Genomic DNA, 20,656 nt, shown 5'->3' with positions numbered 1-20,656 from the left:
TACTGTGCCCATGCTGGAGCTTGCGGCTCGACAACAAAGACTAAAGGCACATCTACTGCTGCGGGAACATCTGCTTCTACGGCGAGAACCTGCGGCTCAGCCGGAGCTTGACGTTCCCCGGCAAGCTTGCCGGAGCAAAACTTGTCGAGAGCGTCTGCTTCAATGGAACAAACCCTAAGGCTTGCCAGAGCAGACTGCTCCTCAGCACCTTTGGTGTTGATTTTGAGGACCTCCTTGGCGGCGGCTTCGGGGAGCTCTGCTGGAAAATAGTCACCCGAAATCAACTTCCTCTTCTTGCTCTGTCCAGTTGATGGCGTTATAGACGGTTGAGTCAGCTTGAGCACAAAGATCCCTGGTTCCACAGGTAACTTAAGTGCGGCGCACTTTGACAGGCCATCGGCAATGTCGTTCTGAGCTCTTGGAACATGTTCCATCTGTAGGCCGTCAAAGTGCTCTTCTAGCTTTCTCACTTCATCAACGTAAGCCTCCATCAACGGACTCTGATAATTCTTGTTCACTTGGCGGACGACAAGCTATGAGTCACCCCTGACAATGAGCTTCTTGATCCCAAGGTCTGCTGCGATCCTGAGACCGGCAAGCAATCCTTCATACTCTGCGGTATTGTTCGTTGCTTGCTCCTTGGGAAAGTGCATCTGGACTACGTACTTGAGTTGCTCTCCGGTGGGTGCAACAAGTAGCACGCCCGCACCGGCGCCTTGCAGCGAGAAGGCACCATCAAAGTACATCAGCCACTCTTTGCTTGCTTCCTTGACGGGGATGCTCGTTTCTGGAACTTCTTCATCTTGTGTTGGCGTCCATTCTACTATGAACTCTGCCAATGCTCTGCTTTGGATAGTTGAAGTGCTCTCAAACTTGAGGCCAAAGCTTGACAGTTCCAGTGCCCACTCGACAATCCTGCCTGTTGCTTCTGGATTTTGCAGTATCCTCTTCAGCGGAAAACGAGTGACGACTGTGATCTCATGTGCTTGGAAGTAATGGCGCAGCTTTCTCGAGGCCATGAGAAGGCCGAAAAGCAATTTCTGCACACCAGAGTACCTTGACCTAGCACCTTGTAGAAGGAAACTGACAAAGTAAATTGGGCGATGCACCATTCTTTTCTGCATCTTCTCACGCGCCTGCGTAGATCCATCTTTGTCGGGACCAGAGCTTGTCGGTGAAGTCCCCTGCTTGTCGCTAGATGCATCTGCCGTGGTTTCTGGCTCATCATCCGCCTCCCTCTCCGCTACTAACGCAGCACTAACCACTTGATTGGTTGCCGCTATATATAGCAACAACTTCTCTTGTGGCTTAGGTGCGACAAGTGTTGGAGTGGAGGACATGTATCTCTTTAAGTCCTGCAGCGCAGCCTCTGCTTCCGAAGTCCATTTCATTGGACCTGCCTTTTTCAATATTTTGAAAAATGGCAGGGCGCGCTCAGCAGACCTAGAGATAAACCTGCTGAGAGCAGCTACGCAACCGACAAGTCTTCGTACATCCTTGACACGCTTTGGTGCTTCAATCTGCTCAATGGCCTTGATCTTGTCGGGATTGGCTTCAATTCCTCGTTGAGACACGAAGAACCCGAGAAGCTTGCCGGAGGGGACTCCAAACACGCACTTCTCGGGGTTAAGCTTGAGGTTGATCTTGCGCAGATTTGCAAAGGTTTCGTCTAAATCTTGAATCAGAGTCGCCTTGTCCTTGCTCTTGACCACTATGTCATCCATGTAGGCTTCCACATTTCTGTGTATTTGCGGCTCAAAAGCATCATGGACTACCGTTGCAAATGTTGAACCAGCATTCTTTAAACCGAAAGGCATCCGTACGAAACAGTAAGTGCCACATGGGGTGATGAATGCTGTCTTCTCCTCATCCTCTTCTGCCATGAAGATCTAATGGTATCCTGAGTATGCATCAAGAAATGAAAGCAAGTCACATCCGGCCATGGAGTCAACAATCTGGTCGATGCATGGCAAGGGAAATGGGTCTTTGGGACAAGCTTTATTGACATCGGTAAAGTCGATACAAAGCCTCCATTTCCCGTTTGCCTTGCGCACAACTACAGGGTTGGCCAACCACGTAGGATGGAGCACTCCTCTGACGAGGCCTGCTGCTTCCAATTTCTTGATTTCTTCTGCGATGAATTCTTGGCGCTCCACTGCCTGTTTCCTGACTTTCTGCTTGACGGGCTGCGCATGAGGACAGACGGCAAGATGGTGCTCGATTACTTTCCTGGGAACACCGGGGATGTCAGACGGTTGCCATGCAAATACGTCGACGTTCGCCCGCAGGAAAGCAACGAGCGCGCTTTCCTATTTAGGGTCGAGAGTGGCACTGATGGTGAAGGTACCACCAGTGCCATCCCCCTTGGCAGACACCTTCTTGGTCTCAGGTGGAGCTACCATTGTTTTCTTACACTTGCCGGTGGAGCTCGATGGTGCGTCCTTGACGGTAGCGCAGCACTCCGATGAGGTGCGCTTGCCGGAGTGGGCATCAGAACTCTTGCTGGACTTGGTTTTCTTCTTCGCCCCTCGCCTCGCTCGTATTCAGCCTTTTGCTGCTCGACAAGCTGCTCGACCTTCTTGCAGCTCTGGAGGTCATGGCCCTTGGTGCGGTGGATCTTATAGTACTGCTTGTTGGTGCCGTCCTGCTTGTCGGCGACCGCCACAGCCTCCTCGCCGGAGCTACCAGCTTTGGCTTTCTTGGCGCCACCTCCGTTGTCGGACTGCTCAACGACTAGCACATCTTTGCCTTTCTTCTTCCTATTGTTCCGCCGCCGGTTTCTCTTTGCCGGGGCAGTCTCTTCACTATCAGATCCTCCTGCTCCTGTATTCTCTCCGGGGAGTTTCCTCCCTTCCTCAGCACATGCACACTTGTAGGCCAGGGCATATAGCTCACTGACGTCTCTGATCTTACACATCGCCATCTCCTCCCGCATCCTTCAGTTTCGCACGTTCTGATGGAACGCGCTGATTACCGCGGCAGGGTGGACATCTGGGATGTTGTGCTGTACACGGCTGAATCTCTAAATGTATTTGCGCAGGAGCTCTCCTTCCTTCTGGGCGAGCAGATGAAGGTCACTTTCTTGGCCATGAGGCTTGTGGCCGCCCGTAAAGGCGCCGACAAACTGATGGCATAGGTCTGCCCAGGAGGATATGGAGTTGTCCGGCAAGTGCATGAGCCAGGATCTGACATTGGGCTTGAGCACTAGCGGGAAGTAGTTGGCCAGGATCTTGTCGTCCCGCCCCCCGGCAGCCTGCACCGCGATGGTGTAGATGCTTAGGAACTCAGACGGATGTGACTTGCCGTCGTACTTCTCTTGTACATCTGGCTTGAAATTCTTCGTGCTGGGCCACTGGACTTGCCGCAGCTCGCGAGTGAACGCAGGGCAACCTACCGCATATGGCAAGTCGCCTGGTTCCCCTGGTGCATGCATGTCGATAGAGGGCCCAGCGCGCTGGTCCGATTGACGCCCCGCTTCTCTTCGGCGCTCGATGCGAGTACGAGCGTCTTCTTGCTGTCGTTCATGAAGAACTTGGCGTTGATCTCGACGAGCTCGTGGATCTGATGATGCAGTGGAGTCACTGTCAAGGTGGATCCGGCGAGTCGGCGATCTTGGCCTTCGGGGTGGAGAGTGCATGGTGGTTGCACCCCCACCAGTTTCGTCGCCACCGGCTCGTGCCTGGCAGTCCTGCCGCAGCAGCGATGCACTCGGTTGCCGCGGAGTGTCGCCGTTGGCAAAGCCGATGAGACTCTGAATGGTGGCCCTTCATTGATAGATCTTGTCTGCCGTTGGAGGGTAATCCAGGAGTAGTTGAGCTCGCGCCAAATCTTCTACTGGAGTGGTGGGTGGCAGTGGCGAACGGTGCGAGGAGCAGGATATGCTCAGACTTCTAACTATGTTAGAAGGAGTAGTATCCCGTCTAGGCGGTCGTGTCTCGCTCGTGCCAGCACGCAGGCGTGCATGCTGGTCCTGAGCACCCCGACATTCACCAGCTTGATCTTGGCCTAACAAACGTATGGCACTGCGAGTACCATGACGCTGTCGGTCCCGCGCCTCCTGAGATGGGCGCGGTACATGTACGGACGCCGAGGTCTGCACGGCCTTGTCCTTGGACCTGGCAGCACCGTGAGCTCCCTCGTCGATGCCCGTTCTTCCGCTGGCGTCTACCCCACCACTCGCTTGCTCCGGTGGTGGTGGGATCGACGTGGACGGAACAGCTGCCGCCGAAGTCTTCTTCTTCGGTGGCATGTTGATGAAGAAGATGAAGATCTAGCTCGTGTGAACGCCTGATCAGGTTCACACAACCTCGACGCCCCCTACCTGGCGCGCCAAAGATGTTGGGGAAGCTGATCCACGAACACCTATGGGACCGGCAGACCGAGCCCCTTTCGGTTCGTTGGGGGGCGGAGATCGCACGAAGAGCGGATCGAGGCGAAGCACACGAGCAGTTTACCCAGCTTCGAAGCTCTCTGGAGAGATAACACTCCTATTGCTGCATGTCTGAGTGTATTCAGTTCTTGCTCGGGAGCGCTGAGTGCTACAGTACACACGAGCTGCTAACGAGACCGAGCGTGAGTGTTTTTCTGGTTTCGAACCCCCCTCTACGTTGCGCATGGGCCTCCTTTTATATGCTCAAGGGGTCTCCGACAGGTGGCAATGTAGACAAGGGCAAAAATGGAAAAGGTGTTGCGGTTGGTACAACTACATGTACAGTGTATCCTACCTAACCCTGATGGCAGGGGACAAAGGCATTAAATGCCCATCTGCGTCGCCCTAATAGTTCAAAAAGGACCGTCAGGGACGCCACCGCTCGCCACGATGGCAGTCTTGTCAGCGTTGCTTGCCACCACGCACCGCTGGCTGCACAGCCTCCTGCCACGCGCGCCTGGAAAGGCCCCAGGGCGACACGTTGGTGGATGCGCTGGAGCGCGGGTATAGAGTGGTAGTTTGCCGCAACAAGTGCCTTGCCGCGGTCGTTCTCTTGTCGCGTCCGGAAGCTTGTCGCTCACCGGGCCTTGCCGGGATGCATGGCGCGTCGCGGCAAGTTCCTTGAGATGCCTTGGTTGGCCTTCCTGGCAAGCTCCTCTTGGGAGGGCCTTGTCTCCTTGGCTTGAATACTTTGTTCTTGAATGGCTCCAAAGGAACCACGGAGGACCTTGGCGGTCACCCGGCAAGCCTTGTCGCGGGGTGCTGCAACTACCCGTGCACAAGTTCGGGATACTAGGGTACCCCTACTCTAGTACATCGACAGATAATTATGCCGGATGCGGTTTGTCATGTAACAGTCATAACATAGGGTGACACAGAACTAGCTCCAGTTCATCAATGTAATGTAGGCATGTATTCCGTATATAGTCATACGTGCTTATGGAAAAGAACTTGCATGACATCTTTTGTCCTACCCTCCCGTTGTAGCAGGGTCCTATTGGAAACTAAGGGATATTAAGGCCTCCTTTTAATAGAGAACCGGAACAAAGCACTATCACATAGTGAAAACATGAACTCCTCAAACTATGGTCATTACCGGGAGTGGTCCCGATTATTGTCACTTCGGGGTTGCCGGATCATAACACATAGTAGGTGACGACAGACTTGCAAGATAGGATCAACAACACACATATATTCATTAAAAAATAATAGGTTTAGATCTGAAATCATGGCACTCGGGCCCTAGTGACAAGCATTAAGCATAGCAAAGTCATAGCAACATCAATCTCAGAACATAATGGATACTAGGGATCAAACCCTAACAAAACTAACTCGATTACATGATAAATCTCATCCAACCCATCATCGTCCAGCAAGCCTACGATGCAATTACTCACGCACGGCGGTGAGCATCATGAAATTGGTGATGGAGGATGGTTGATGATGACGACGGCGACGAATCCCCCTCTCCGGAGCCCCGAACGGACTCTAGATCAGCCCTCCCTAGAGAGATTAGGGCTTGGCGGCGGCTCCGTATCATAAAACGCGATGATTTCTTCTCTCTGATTTGTTTCTCCCTGAAAGCAAATATATGGAGTTGGAGTTGGTGTCGGAGGGCCCACGAGGTAGGGGGCGCGCCCAAGGGGGCGCGCCCCCCACCCTCATGGACAGGGTGTGGGCCCCCTGGCCTTCATCTTTGGCGATGATTTTTCTTTATTTTTTCTAAGGTGTTCCGTGGAGTTTTAGGTCATTCCGAGAACTTTTATTTTCTGCACAAAAAACAACACCATGGCAGTTCTGCTGAAAACAACGTCAGTCCGGGTTAGTTCCATTCAAACCATACAAGTTAGAGTCCAAAACAAGGGTAAAAGTGTTTGGAAAAGTAGATAAGACGGAGACGTATCAGGTTCCGATAGGTGGTGCTATCGTATGTCCACGTTGATGGAGACTTCAACCCATGAGGGGTAACGGCCACGCGAGTCCAGGAGGATACCTCCCACAAAGGGTCCACGAAGAAGCAACCTTGTTTATCCCAACATTGGCATTGTCCATGAAGGCCTTGCCTCACTCGGGTAGATCTTCACGAACTAAGCAATATCCTTACCCTTACAAACTTCTTGGTTCAACTCCACGTCATGTCGGAGGCTCCCAAGCGACACCTAACAATTCTTGAAGACACTACTCTCTAAAAGGTAATATACATAGTGTTGATGATGAACTCCTTGCGCTTGTGCTTCAAAATGATAGTCTCCCCAACACTCAACTCTCTCTGACAGATTTGGCTATGGTGGAAGAAGGATTTGAGTGTAAAGCAAATTGGGGAAGGCTAGAAATCAAGGTTCAAATGGTAGGAATGAAATCTCTTGATCTCAACACATGAGTAAGTGGTTCTCTCTTAGAAAATGAGTAGTGGAAGTGTAGGCACATTCTGATGGCTCTCTCTCTTAGTAAGAGGGGGTTAAGGGATATATATAGCCTCCACACAAAATCCAACTGTTACACACTTTTGACCGGTGTCACCAATCAGAAAACTCGTTGGCACAAACCTGTGTAAAAGATATGAACGTTAGGAGTATTGGTAGGACGACAGGAACATTTCAGATGAAACGATGTGCAATGGTTAGGGAAAACCTCGTTCCCGTGGCACCAATTGCATCAACACGGTAGGACCGGGTGAAGAAATAAGGCAACAGAAAGGTTGGCATGCCGTCTCGGTGGGACGAATTGCAAAACTCGCTGAGACCGGAATAATTGTTACAAGTTACAGAAGGTTTGGCAAGCCATCTCTGTGGGACCGATTGCAAAACTTGCTAAGACCGAAATGATTTTAACTAGTTACAAAAGGTTGGGCAGGCCAAACAGGTGGGACCGAGAACCATATTGGTGAATATGATTTGTTAGGGTTTCGTAGAGGCAGTGTCCAGATGAACTCAGTGAGTTTGGATGGACAAATTTTGGTGGGGCCGAGTTGGAATGTAGGGTTTTCAACATATTTGGATAGAGAAAGTGGTTGAGGATTTTGGAGAAATATCACTAAGCACTTGAGCAAATAGATCATAATGAAAACCTCATCCCCTTTTAATAGTATTGGCTTTCCTATGGACTTAACTTGATCTTGGATCACTTAACAAAAAATGTAGAGTCTTGAGCTTTTGCCAATCCATGTCCTTCGCATTTTGAGGGATCCACAATCACTAGTCCTTGTCATGCCAATCACTGAACATCCAGATATCATTAATTTGAATGGATATTAGTTAAATGAGATATTTGTTGTTACGAATTACCAAAACCACCCCAGGATTAGTTGCACATTCACCTTTGCAGCCGATTTCTAAGCAGCCGAGGAAGCAGACCGACATGTAGCTTGGAAGGACACAACTGGTTCCTAAAAGTGCGTCAATACTACCACTTAGGCCCCTGGACAATCCTGCAAGAATCCTAAATAGGGACATGTGCTCCCACCAGCTCCTCCTGTCTAATAGCAGAATATGTACCCAGGGAACACAATTACATGCTTAAAATTCCATGGGAGATTGGGGAACATAACTTTAAAAAAGGGGGTGCCTTACCTCGGATTGTACGCACACGCAACCACCCAAAACCTAGTGATCTCCTCAGCACTATCAAAGGCCCACTAGGAATTGCATCTCGGCAACATCAACCTGTCACACTATGACTATAGCCTCGTCAAGGGCTCCGCTTATCGAATGTGTACAACATAGGTTATGCGGAATAGTCAGCAACATTTACCAACCTTGGATTAGACAAGGAAGAGCTAATCAACATCATAGAGGTGCAGACATGCGGCAGGGAAGACTCGAGACTTAGTGCCCGCTTAATAAAGCCCCGAACTATTCTCTTTTTCTCGGTTTTTACATATACTCTATATCTTTTAAGGTTCTTTGTTAAAATAGCTCGGCATGTACGGTTAAACCTTATGAATGAAGAGACAGACCTTTTTTCGGACCTCACTCAAATTTATGTGTTGTTTTTTTGTCCCTGCCTCATAGCAATAGACAAACTATTTGTACCATACAGATGAGTCCGGCTTTCCACCGGGAGCTTGGATTTACAATCGAGCCTATGTTCAAGATCAACAATTGTTCAGCATCACGGATATTGCACTATATGCATCATTTTTGAATTGTGATTTTGGTCAATTTTTGGGTTGCCTAGCTCATGTGCTTGCCTCCTACATTCTACCTTATTCGGCTAGGAGTGTAAAGGGAGGACCACTTCGATTATGCTTCCAACTCGAATGGTTATGCACCTCGGTGGAAAAAGCAAAAAACCGACTGTCATGACAATCATAAACTAGTTGGCCATCCGAAGATAGGATGTTGGACATTACTCTGTGTTAAACGAAGGGTTATTTTCGTAATAAGCGAGGTGTTAGGATAGGTGCACTTCGGGTAGTCCGACCATGACACCACCAGGGCTAAGTCTTTTACCGCACAATTCAAGCTCCTGTGACTAAGTGAATATTGTAATGCCATAATAGTTCGATTGCCTTCTTCCTCTAAATATGCAACCGCCTATGGGCACCGAGACATCGACTAAGAGTTCACATATTTTTAGGAACAACCCGCATAGTATCTACAAGGAGTCGGACCCCGATGACTGGCCACTTTCAGAGTTGAAGACGATCGCATAGGAGGCAATAATAAAACATGTCGGATAAATAAAAATGATTGATATCACAATATTAATTGTCTTATACACATTTCTCCTCGACATACCAAGGAACCTTCAGCATCGCAGTTCGGACTTCCCACACTACACCTCGGTCACCCGAGCGCCTTCCCGAACCTCGGCCAGAAATTGTTCGGGGGCCTGATTCTTCCCTGCTAGAGGCCCGGACACAATCTCAAGTGGCTTGATCTTCTTCGACCTCCATGACGCGGGTCGCGTGCTTTTTGTTGGCCTCCTTCACCTAGGCCATCTCTTCCCTGGCCTTCTTTGCCGCAACCTTTTGATGCTCGGCTTTGTTCCAAGCGTTTTTTAGATCAGACCGGAGCACTTCAAGATCCGTGGTGGAAGGTGCAAACAAATTCATACATTATTTAGAACTAAGTATCTACTTAATCATTTTATATAATGTTTAAGGTACTTAAGATCTCTGCTTTTACCTTCAGCTTGCTCCATCTGCTTCTTGAGCAGATCCATGTCCTTCTCAGACCAATCAAGCTTATGATTCAACTCTTCCAACTCTTTCAAGTTAGATGCTGAAGTTAAGGCAGAAGCCTGTAAAAGACACTATTAGTTACCTGGGATGATATCGATCCCTTAGTCGGCTTTATAAATCTAATCAGGCTCTCTAGAGCTACTGTGTATTCGCTCTTATTAAATTTTCATTCTCACTACGAGTACTGAGTACGATGTTTAATCTATGTTAGGGCTAGGGGGCTATTGTGGTTATACATTGGTCATAAGTGTCTGCTATGGCATAAGTATTCAGACAATTCACTTTTTAGTTGTCCGCTAAGGGCTACTGGGTACATCTAGTGCTAGAAAGCTCTAAGCATTGACGCAATCTTAAAAGTTGATCAAAACTTACCTCAAGACCTTCATAGAGGCCCTTGAAGGCCTCCATTATTCCAGCCTCTGCCGCCCGGATATTTTGTAGCGTCACGCCGATAAGGACGCGGTGCTCAGTGACAATGGAGGAGCCCATCAAGGACGCATTCATCTCTTGGCGCCACCCATGGATACCTGCCCGCCAGCAGGTAGGGGTGGTCGGGTCACCTCGGCCCTCTCTGTTGTAGGAGGAGCCGCCATCACTGTCGGCTGCCGAAGTGGAGCCAGGTACATAGGGGCTAAGGTCGGCGACTGCTTCCGCCTTTCCCCCTCCTTGGTGAAGGAGTCCTTCCCCGATGGTTCATTGAAGCCGAGGTCTCCACCTCGGCCGAATGGATACCAGCATCATCCCCCGTGGTAAAGATGGGCGGGGCTTGCTGAGAAGTTTCCTCCCCGGCCCATCGTGGGTAGGGGAGGGAGGCAAACACTCCTTCGACACACTGGACACACTGGAAAGCCTTGCAGACAACGATGAAGGTGGTGAGGTGCATGATGGAATTTTGGGCTAGATTATGGAAATTTGGCCCATAGAAGAAGAGAATCCCATGCATGAAAGGGTGCAGGAGAACCTAGACCTCGGATGAGGTGGGGGATAAAGACAACCCGCTCCCCGGGGTTGGGAGTGGGGACGGGCTGGTTGGGCTCTGGAGCCCTGCAAGCGGCATCTGTGGGAAGGTATCTCGCTGTCCAGAGCTCGCTGATGGTGTTGTCGATGAACTTGGAGGCCACCCACCTCCCCTTCATATCCGCCTCGTCCTTGGGTGCAAGACGCGGAAGCTTGAAGATGGATTTGATCCTGGGAATGGGAGTGATGCACTAGAGCTTTGGAGATTTGGGCACTGGATCAGAATGATAGTGTTGGGAGGAAGATTTGTTATCATGTGGTCTTTATAAGTAAAAATGATGAGGCGCCCCCTCCACTGCACTTTAAAAACCACCATGTTTCAGCTTATCATGCCATTACAGCCACATTGGGTGAATCAATTGATTGATGATATCCCCCAAAATGTAGGGCACGATCTCTATTTTGATAGGGCGTGCCAATGAGAGGGTTGCCTCAACCCATGATTAGATTAAGTAATAGGCAGTGACACTTTGGAAAAAATTGTCATTAATTGAGTACTGAACATGCATGCGCTTCTGATCTTTGGGTCTAAGCAAGTGGTGCACTTCAGACAAAGGAATATTCATTTCAAGGACTCATGGTCAGCTGGTTTATCTCCCGAAAGGAGGGCTATACTAGCCACTTGGGGGGTTCATTAGCTTCGAGCGGGTGCTTGGCTCGGTGCGTTGAGAGGGACTTGCCTCCCAAGCAGAAGGCTCTCAAGCCGAAGACATTTATCCGAAGAAAATTTCCATCCTCGGCTTCGAAGTTAGCCCATTCCTGAGGAAAGACAACGGAGGCCTCGAACCTCTGGCGTAATCCTATCGGACTCTACCGAGGACTTGACGCATACTCAAAGAATATCAATTAAGTTTGGCATATAACCCGTAAATGGCAACCGACCATGTGTAACCCTATATACCCTCGGTGCCTATATAAACTGGAGGATCTAGCCCATAGAGGGACATCGCTTATCATCATCATTAACCTTTCGGTTTAGTCCACAACTTATGTTCTCAAGGTAGATCAACTCTATACTTATATACACCCCCAATATAAGCAAGAGTAGGATGTAGGGCTTTACCTCATCAAGAAGGCCTGAACCTAGGTAAAACACTGTGTCCCTTGTCCTATTACCCATTGATCCGATCTCACAGCTCGGCCCCCCTACCCGAGGTTTGCCAGTTTTGACACCGACATTCCCAGACTCACAAGTACCACATAGATGGTCTTTGATGAATTTGATACCCTCGACATTGATAATGTGTTTCTTCTTGATGAGTGTGCTCGTATTCCTCATGCCAGCATGTCCAAGTCGCCGGTGCCATAGCCAGTATTCTGAAGGGTTTTCTAAGAGACATGTGGTAGGCTGAGGACCTAGAGAGAAATCTACAATGTACAAGTCACCTCTCCTAAAGCCTTCGAAGACTTTGGATTAGTTAGACTGCGACAACACAATGCATCTACATTTGTGAAAGATGACAATCATATAATGATCACAAAGCATCGAGACACACATGAGGTTGTATCCAAGAGATTCGATAAGCATCACTTTTTCCATGTGTTGATCCTTTGGGATAGCAACCTTACCTAGGCCCAATACCTTGCTTTTACCTTTGTCGGCATAGGTGATATGCTTCAGATGAGATGGTGTGATGGGGGGCATCAGTGAGTATATTCCTATCACCAGTCATGTGACCAGTGAAATGAATAATTCATTTCATCATGATTAACTTGCATCCCAACAAGCATTTGTCAGGTCTTCAACAAATTCATCACACATTCATATTTGTCCGATGACCTGGCCATGCAGACGAGATTAGTTATTCTTCTTAACCACCCATATCTGAATGGGTTTGCTGAGAAACATTATATCGAAGCGCATTGATAGAACATGTTGGCATTGAAGAATATGCATTTCCCTTTGCAGGTGGGCTATAGTACTTAAAGGAATTATAGAGAAATTCTTTGAAGACTTGTGAACATAGTGGTTCAAGAATAATGCACATATTCAGATTGTTGTTTGTTTCCCCGTGAAAACATTAGCATGACCAAAAGTTAGTGTACGACTATTTGACGACTTTGGTCTATGTGAAGAATTTTCCCTTTGATTTTTCTTATTCATCGGTGGTGTCATCATGGCATCCACCTGAAGATTTTCCAGAAAACTTTTGGGAACCCATATTTTCATCATTGGGGGACCATTCCTGAAGGTAGTACCAACAAATCTGGAAAATACTTCATCATTTTGGTTCTTGAGCAGCTTATAGTTAGAGTCTAATGACTCATCTGAAGAATATGAAGTATCACAGTTGTAACCAGATGAAGTGGATAGATCTTTAGGAGGTCCTTCTACAACAACCCAGGTGGTATTGGGATACTGCTCGGGTTTCCAGTAAGATCCATAAGCATTGAGGTTTCTTTCAAAAGCAATGCCATCTTTCCTAGGGTTCTTGTTCAGAATCTACTTCTTGAGCACATCGCAAAGAGTTTGGTGCCCTTTGAGGATTTTTTTACATGCCTGTGGCATATAATTCCTTCAACCTTGAATAACTGGGTGTCATGTTTTCATCAGATTCACCTACACTAGAGGAAGATGAAGGATGTTGGAGGCACGCGTGTATATAGCTTTGGGTGGAGACATATGGTTGATTGTCAAGATTAAGGTAAACCTGCGCTGGTAGCGATGGAGACTTATGGTTGTAGCTTTGGGTGATTGTCACGACCAAGCATTCAAAAACTAGTGATAAATCAATTACCATGTTTTTCCAAACGACCAAGAATTTTCACAGGAATACAATACATATAGATAGAGTGACTGTCATGGTTGCAAACCAATAGGGCGCCGCAAGTTCACTGCAGCAGTGATACGTCCATTTTGCATCATTCTTTTATATCAATATTTATTGCATTATGGGCTGTTATTACACATTATATCTCAGTACTTATGGCTATTCTCTCTTATTTTATAAGGTTTACCATGAAGAGGGGGAATGTCGGCAGCTAGAATTTTGGCTGGAAAAGGAGCAAATGTTGGAAACCTATTCTGCATAGCTGCAAAAGTCTTGAAACTCCACGAAACATATTTTTGGATTTAATAAGACTTTTTGGGCAAAAGAAATACACCAGGGGGCCCACGCCCTGTCCAGGAGAGAGGAGGGTGCGCCCCCTACAGGGCGCACCCTCCTATCTCCTGGGCCCCCTGGTGGGCCTCCGGTGTCCATCTTCTGCTATATCAGAGCTTTTACCCTGGAAAAAATCGTGGGCAAGCTTACGGGACGAAACTCCGCCTCCACGAGGCGGAACCTTGGCGGAATCAATCTAGGGCTCCGGCGGAGCTGTTCTGCCAGGGACACTTCCCTCCGGGAGGGGGAAATCATCACCAACGTCATCACTAACGATCCTCTCATCGGGAGGGGGTCAATCTCCATCAACATCTTCAACAGCACCATCTCCTCTCAAAACCCTAGTTCATCTCGTGTATCCAATCTTGTATCAAAACCACAAATTGGTACCTGTGGGTTGCTAGTAGTGTTGATTACTCCTTGTAGTTGATGCTAATTAGTTTACTTGGTGGAAGATCATATGTTCAGATCCTTTATGCATATTACTACTCCTCTGATTATGAACATGATTATGCTTTGTGAGTAGTTACGTTTGTTCCTGAGGACATCGGTGAAGTCTTGCTATTAGTAGTCATGTGAATTTGGTATTCGTTCGATATTTTGATGAGATGTATGTTGTCTTTTCCTCTAGTGGTGTTATGTGAATGTCGACTACATGACACTTCACCATTATTTGGGCCTAGAGGAAGGCATGGGAAAGTAATAAGTAGATGATGGGTTGCTAGAGTGACAGAAGCTTAAACCCTAGTTTATGCGTTGCTTCGTTAGTGGCTGATATGGATCCATATGTTTAATGCGGTGGTTAGGTTTACCTTAATACTTCTTTTGTAGTTGCGGACGCGTGCAATAGGGGTTAATCATAAGTGGGATTCTTGTCCAAGTTAGGGCAGTACCCAAGCACCAGTCCACCCACATATCAAATTATCAAAGTACCGAACGCGAATCATATGAACGTGATGAAAACTAGCTTGACGGTAGTTCCCAATGTATCCTCAGTAGCTCCTTTCTCATTATTAGAAATTGTACAGGCTTATCCTTTGCTACATAAAGGATTGGGCCATCTTGCTGCACTTTATTTACTTTATTTACTTGTTACTCATTACCATTTATCTTATCACAAAACTATCTATCACCTACAATTTCAGTGCTTGTAGAGAAAACCTTAGCGAAAACCGCTTATCATTTCCTTCTGCTCCTCATTGGGTTTGACACTCTTACTTATCGAAAGGACTACGATTGATCCCCTACACTTGTGGGTCATCAAGACTCTTTTCTGGCACCGTTGCCGGGGAGTGTAGCGCTTTTGGTGAGTGGAACTTGGTAAGGAAACATTTATATAGTGTGCTGAAATTTTCTGTTACTTGTCACTATGGAAACTAATCCTTTGAGGGGCTTGTTTGGGGTATCTTCACCCCAACCAGAAGAGCAATAAGTTGCTCCCCAACCTACTGAAATTTATGAAAATATTTACTTTGAGATTCCTTCAGGTATGATAGAGAAACTGCTAGCTAATCCATTTGCAGGAGATGGAACATTGCATCCCATTTACACCTTATCTGTGTGGATGTTGTTTGTGGATTATTTAAGCTTGCAGGTATTCCCGATGATGTTGTCAAAAGGAAGGTCTTCCCTTTATCCTTGAAGGGAGATGCATTGACATGGTATAGGCTATGTGATGATACGAGATCTTGGAATTATAAGCGATTGAAGTTGGAATTTCACCAGAAGTTCTATCCTATGCATCTTGTTCATCGTGATCGTAATTACATATATAATTTCTAGCCTCACGAATGAGAAAGCGTCGCTCAAGCTTGGGGGAGTCTTAAGTCAATGTTATATTCATGCCCCAATCATGAGCTCTCTTAGGAAGTGATTATTCAGAACTTCTATGCTCGGCTTTCTCTTGATAATCGCAACTCTGATTTCAAATGGGACTTATTGGAAAGAATTGAACACAACTCCGAAGATTGGGGTTCTGACGATGGTAAGGAGTCAGGTATCACACCTAAGTTCGATTGTGTTAAATCATTTATGGATACCGATGCTTTTCGTGGATTTTACACTAAGTATGGACTTGACTCTGAGATAGTAGCTTCTTTCTGTGAATCTTTTCTACTCACGTTGATCTCCCTAAAGAAAAGTGGTTTAAATATAATCCTCCTGTTGAAGTAAAAGTAGTTGCACCTATTACAGTCGAAGAAAAGACTATTACCTATAGTGATCCTATTGTTCCTACTACTTATGTTGAAAAACCTCCTTTTCCTGTTAGGATAAAAGATCATGCTAAAGCTTCGATTGTTGTTTGTAAGAGTAATACTAGGACTTATACACCTCCTGAGAAAATCAATGTTGATCCTAGTATTTCTATGGTTAAAGATCTTTTGGATGATGATTTAGATGGGCATGTTATTTATTTCTGTGGTGAGACTGCTAATATTGCTAGACCAGATACTAAGACACGTAGACTGTCGTAGGCATGCATTTTATTTCTGTTAAAATAGGAGATCATTGATATCATGGCTTATGTGATATGGGTGCTAGTGCTAGTGCAATACCTTATACCTTATATCAAGAAATTATGCATCACATTGCACCCATTGAATTAGAAGACATTGATGTCACTATTATGCTTGCTAATAGGGATACTATTAAACCTGTTGGGATTGTTAGAGATGTTGAAGTTTTGTGTGGGAAGGTTAAATACCCTGCTGATTTTCTTGTTCTTGTTCCCCACAAGATGATTTTTGTCCCATTATGTTTGGTAGACCCTTCTTGAATACGGCTAGTGCTAAGATTAGTTGTGAAAAGAATACTGTCACTATTGGCATAGATGGTATGTCTCATGAGTTTAATTTTGGTAAGTTTAGTAGACAACCTCATGACAGGGAACCACCTAGTAAGGATGAGATTATTGGTCTTGCTTCCATTGTTGTTCCTCCAACTGATCCGTTAGAACAATATTTGCTAGACCATGAAAACGACATGTTTATGAAGGAAAGAGAGGAAATAGATGACGTGTTCCTTAAACAGGAACCTATGCTGAAACATATCCTTCCCGTCGAAATTCTTGGGGATCCCCCTCCACCCAAGGGTGATCCCGTGTTTGAACTCAAACCATTACCTGATAATCTTAAGTATGCTTATCTTGATGAAAAGGAAATATATCCTATTATTATTAGTGCTAAACTTTCAGAGAAAGAAGAAGAAAGATTATTGAAAACTCTCAAGAAGAACCGAGCAGCTATTGGATATACTCTAGATGATCTTAAGGGCATTAGTCCCACATTATGCCAACACAAAATTACAGTGGAGAAATATGCCAAACCAGTTAGATATCCTCAAAGACGATTAAATCCCAAGATGAAGGAAGTGGTAAGAAAGGAGATACTAAAGCTCCTTGAGGTAGGTATTATTTATCCCGTTGCTGATAGTGAATGGGTAAGCCCTGTCCATTGTGTTCCTAAAAAGGGAGGTATTACCGTTGTTCCTAATGTCGGGGATATACCCCGCGGTGTAACCCGGCCGGACGTATAACCCGGCCGGACTTGGTGACTGACTAATGACCCGCCCTGACTGGACGACACACTAAGTGACCTGCCCGATCCTGGCGATTTATGGGTGACCTGGCAAGCGGATCAGAGGAGCGACAAGTCCCGGGGGCCCAGGAGGCTCAAGGCCCAGAAGGCCGGCTTACGTTATGATAGGCCGGCTTAAGAGGAAAGACATAAGGAGCATCTCCCTTACAAGGAAACAAGACCCGGACTTGTATCCGGCTCGTAGTACAAGATAGGCTAGTCCTACTAGGACTCCACATGTAACCCGCCCCTGTAACTTATATAAGGAGGGGCAGGGCTCCTCAAAGGGGGAGAAGAAACAAGAAACAATATCTAGGGCTAGACACAAAGGCAGAGCCGGCTTATCAGCGACTCTCTCATGATCATAATGAGACCTAGCCATAAAAACATGTGGGGTTATTACCGGACGATGTTTCCCAGGGCCCGAAGCTGTCTAAATCCTTATCTTGCATGTTGCATCTCTCGTCCCGATCAACCCCTCTCAAGCTACCACATAGATGCGTTGGCCTCGCGACTAAGTCCTGACACTAAGGACATCTGACGTGTTAATTCTTCGACAGTTGGCGCCCACCGTGGGGCATCCGCACGGTGGTGTTAGTTCTTGGAGGGATCTCTTTAGGGATCGAGAAGCTCGGGATTAATCAGATGAAGAAGAGCAGGTCAGAAGGATCTATGCCAACTTCAAGTTCATCAGTTCAAGTTTAAGATTTGTAAAATTAAAAGGTTCAAAGAAAAGTTAGGGGATTTCCTCTGTACGCCACCAATGTTTTTGCCGTGTTTTCGCCCGTGTGTTAAGTCTTGATCTGTAACTCACCTGTAACTGGCATGGTCAGAATCGCCATCTTGTTCAGCATTGGTTCGCCGAGTCCGATGGGAGCAAGTCACCCAAGCACACAAGGCCAAGTCCCGATCAAGACAAGAGCTTTGTTTCGTTGCATCCAAGGATCTCAGGAGAACGATTCAGAAATCATGAAAGAAAAGATAAAACGTGGGTCTAGCTCGTGCCTATTAAGGAAAAGAAAAGTAATCCATCCATCGATCCGTTAGGACGAGGAAGAAAAGCCAAACTGACCACGACCAGGACGAGCATGGGGACGGGGATCGACTTGGACTCGGCGTGGCGGCCTCGCTGTCCTGCCTCCGCCGCTGGGCTCCGCCTATGCCGGTGTGCCGTGTCTTTGCCTGCCCTCGCCTGCGAGCCATGCCGGTGCGCCAAGTCGCCTCCACACGGCCTCCTCCAAACCGCCAGTGCACCAAGCTGGCCTCGCTGGAACCACTTCCGCTGACATGCCTCTAAGCCGTCATGACCGGCCTCATCTCCAAGTCGCCTTTATGACCGAGCCGTCCTCGTGACCGACTTCGTGCCATCTGATCTCAACCCACATGACCTCGATTGCTTGCCGTTGAGACGCTACGATGGCCTCGCATCGTGCCTCTGCTAGCCTCCGCCGCGGTTCGCCGCCGCCGCCAGCACGACCGCGCTTCGACTCCAAGTCGGCCTCCGTTGGCAAGCGGTCACTCCGCCCTCGAGCCGGCCTCTGCTAGCCTGTAGGCTGTGTCAGCACGCCTCGCCAAGCTGCCATGCTGACCCGCCTCCGCCTCGGGATCTACCACTGAGTCACCACAGCCTCGCCTCGCCTCCATGAGCCGCCGTCGTCAGTCTGAATCGCCGGCCATGGATTTGGCAAAACATACGGCCCGAAAACGGACTTGGCTGCAGACTCAGGCCTCCACCGCTCACGCCCTCGCGTCACCTGAGCCATGGTCGCTGACCGGCCGCCCATGGTTCGGCTGCGCCGCGCCGGCTGGCCGCTTCGAGCTGCCCTCGCCGTGACCCGCTTCTTTCTGTCGTTGCTCTTAATCACTGGAGGCCCGACCGCCCTTGTTGCCAGGACGCCGTTGTTGCCTCACCGAGCTGCTCTGCATCCAAGAGGAGAGTTGTCGGCTCCGATGCTCTTTTCTCTGGTTTCGGTTGTGGCTGCTGCTGTTTCCACGATGGTCAAAACAAGTCACCTCAACTACTGATGTTACTTGCACCACGTGAATCAAGGTTGCTGTGAACTACTACATCCACTACAAGATACTACCAGACCATTATTTATTACAAAGGTGTCACAAAAGAGCATGCGCCAATATTATTTTTGCGCTAGCATGTTCGTGCCGTGTTCTGGACGGATGCGTGAGCAAGTCGCCGCCTTCGCTACATCAACACACGCAACGGACTCATCGTCCGCGCCCGTGGCCGACTCACTCGTGTCCTTGCCGTTTCCAACACTGCGGCCGACACGCCCGCGTCCTTGCCGTTCCCACCGCTGTGGCCGACTCTTTTGTTCGCGCCGGCATACAACGCTGGTGCCGACCTTCCCTGGACGCACCAGCTTATAAAAACTGCGGCCGGTTCACCCGTGAGTGATTTCAGTTTCACCATAAGATGTCATCAACTCCATGGCAGATTATTTCCATCCTAGCATATTAGGTGATATCCATCTAAGATTATTTTATTAGCGCATATTGTTTTTTGTCAAAAAACAATCACTTTGGTATGTACACCTTTGTGTGCAGGACAATGATTCATCATAAAGATGGTGTAATGCCATATTCATGGAGTGTGCGGTAGCATAATCATGCAACGGCATCGGCGGCCGCTTACTGTTCAACAGGTGGGTGCAAGCCGCCGCCCCTATGGTCCGATCTACATCAACGCGCCAGCCGATTCACATGTCTGTGCTGGCTTACAATGTGACGGGCGACTTACCCGTCCACCCCAGTGGCCGACTCGGCGTCCGAGTGGCTTACTGCTACTGCGGTTGACTTGCTCGTCCGCACCGGTTTACAACACCGTGGCCGACTCATCTATCCGCTCCCATGGCCGACTCGCCCGTCATTGATTTCAAATTTACCGCGGTGATCATCAACTCTGCGACGGATTAATTCCGGCTCAACACATCAGGTGAAATCCATCCATTATATTTCATATTATATATTGCTTTCTTTAAAAGAGCAATTACTCTGGCTTGCAAGTTCCCCAGTGCAGGACAAATTATGTCACTGAGATGTTGAATGACTCATACCGGTTTATATCACTGTCAAATAAGGAGAGTCTCAAGCCAACTCCTCGAGTAGTCTTAAAACTCGGGGGCTACAGTGGCATGACTCGGGAACTCCGGGTCATGGGAGGGGATGATAACACGGTTCCGGAGGACACTACCATACTGATGAAAAATCCGATTTAAAATCCGGTTCAAGAGACATCTTTCTCCCGCAAAGCTTTGATGTTTTCAAAACCGGTTCAACATCCAGATCATGGTAAATTTGCCCCTTACAAAGCTTTGAGGATCTCAATATC

The sequence above is a fragment of the Triticum aestivum genome, chromosome 2B, assembly GCF_018294505.1.
Source record: "Triticum aestivum cultivar Chinese Spring chromosome 2B, IWGSC CS RefSeq v2.1, whole genome shotgun sequence".
Lineage (NCBI taxonomy): Eukaryota > Viridiplantae > Streptophyta > Magnoliopsida > Poales > Poaceae > Triticum > Triticum aestivum.
The sequence above is the reverse complement of the archived record's forward strand: the minus strand, read 5'-3'. Positions refer to the sequence as shown.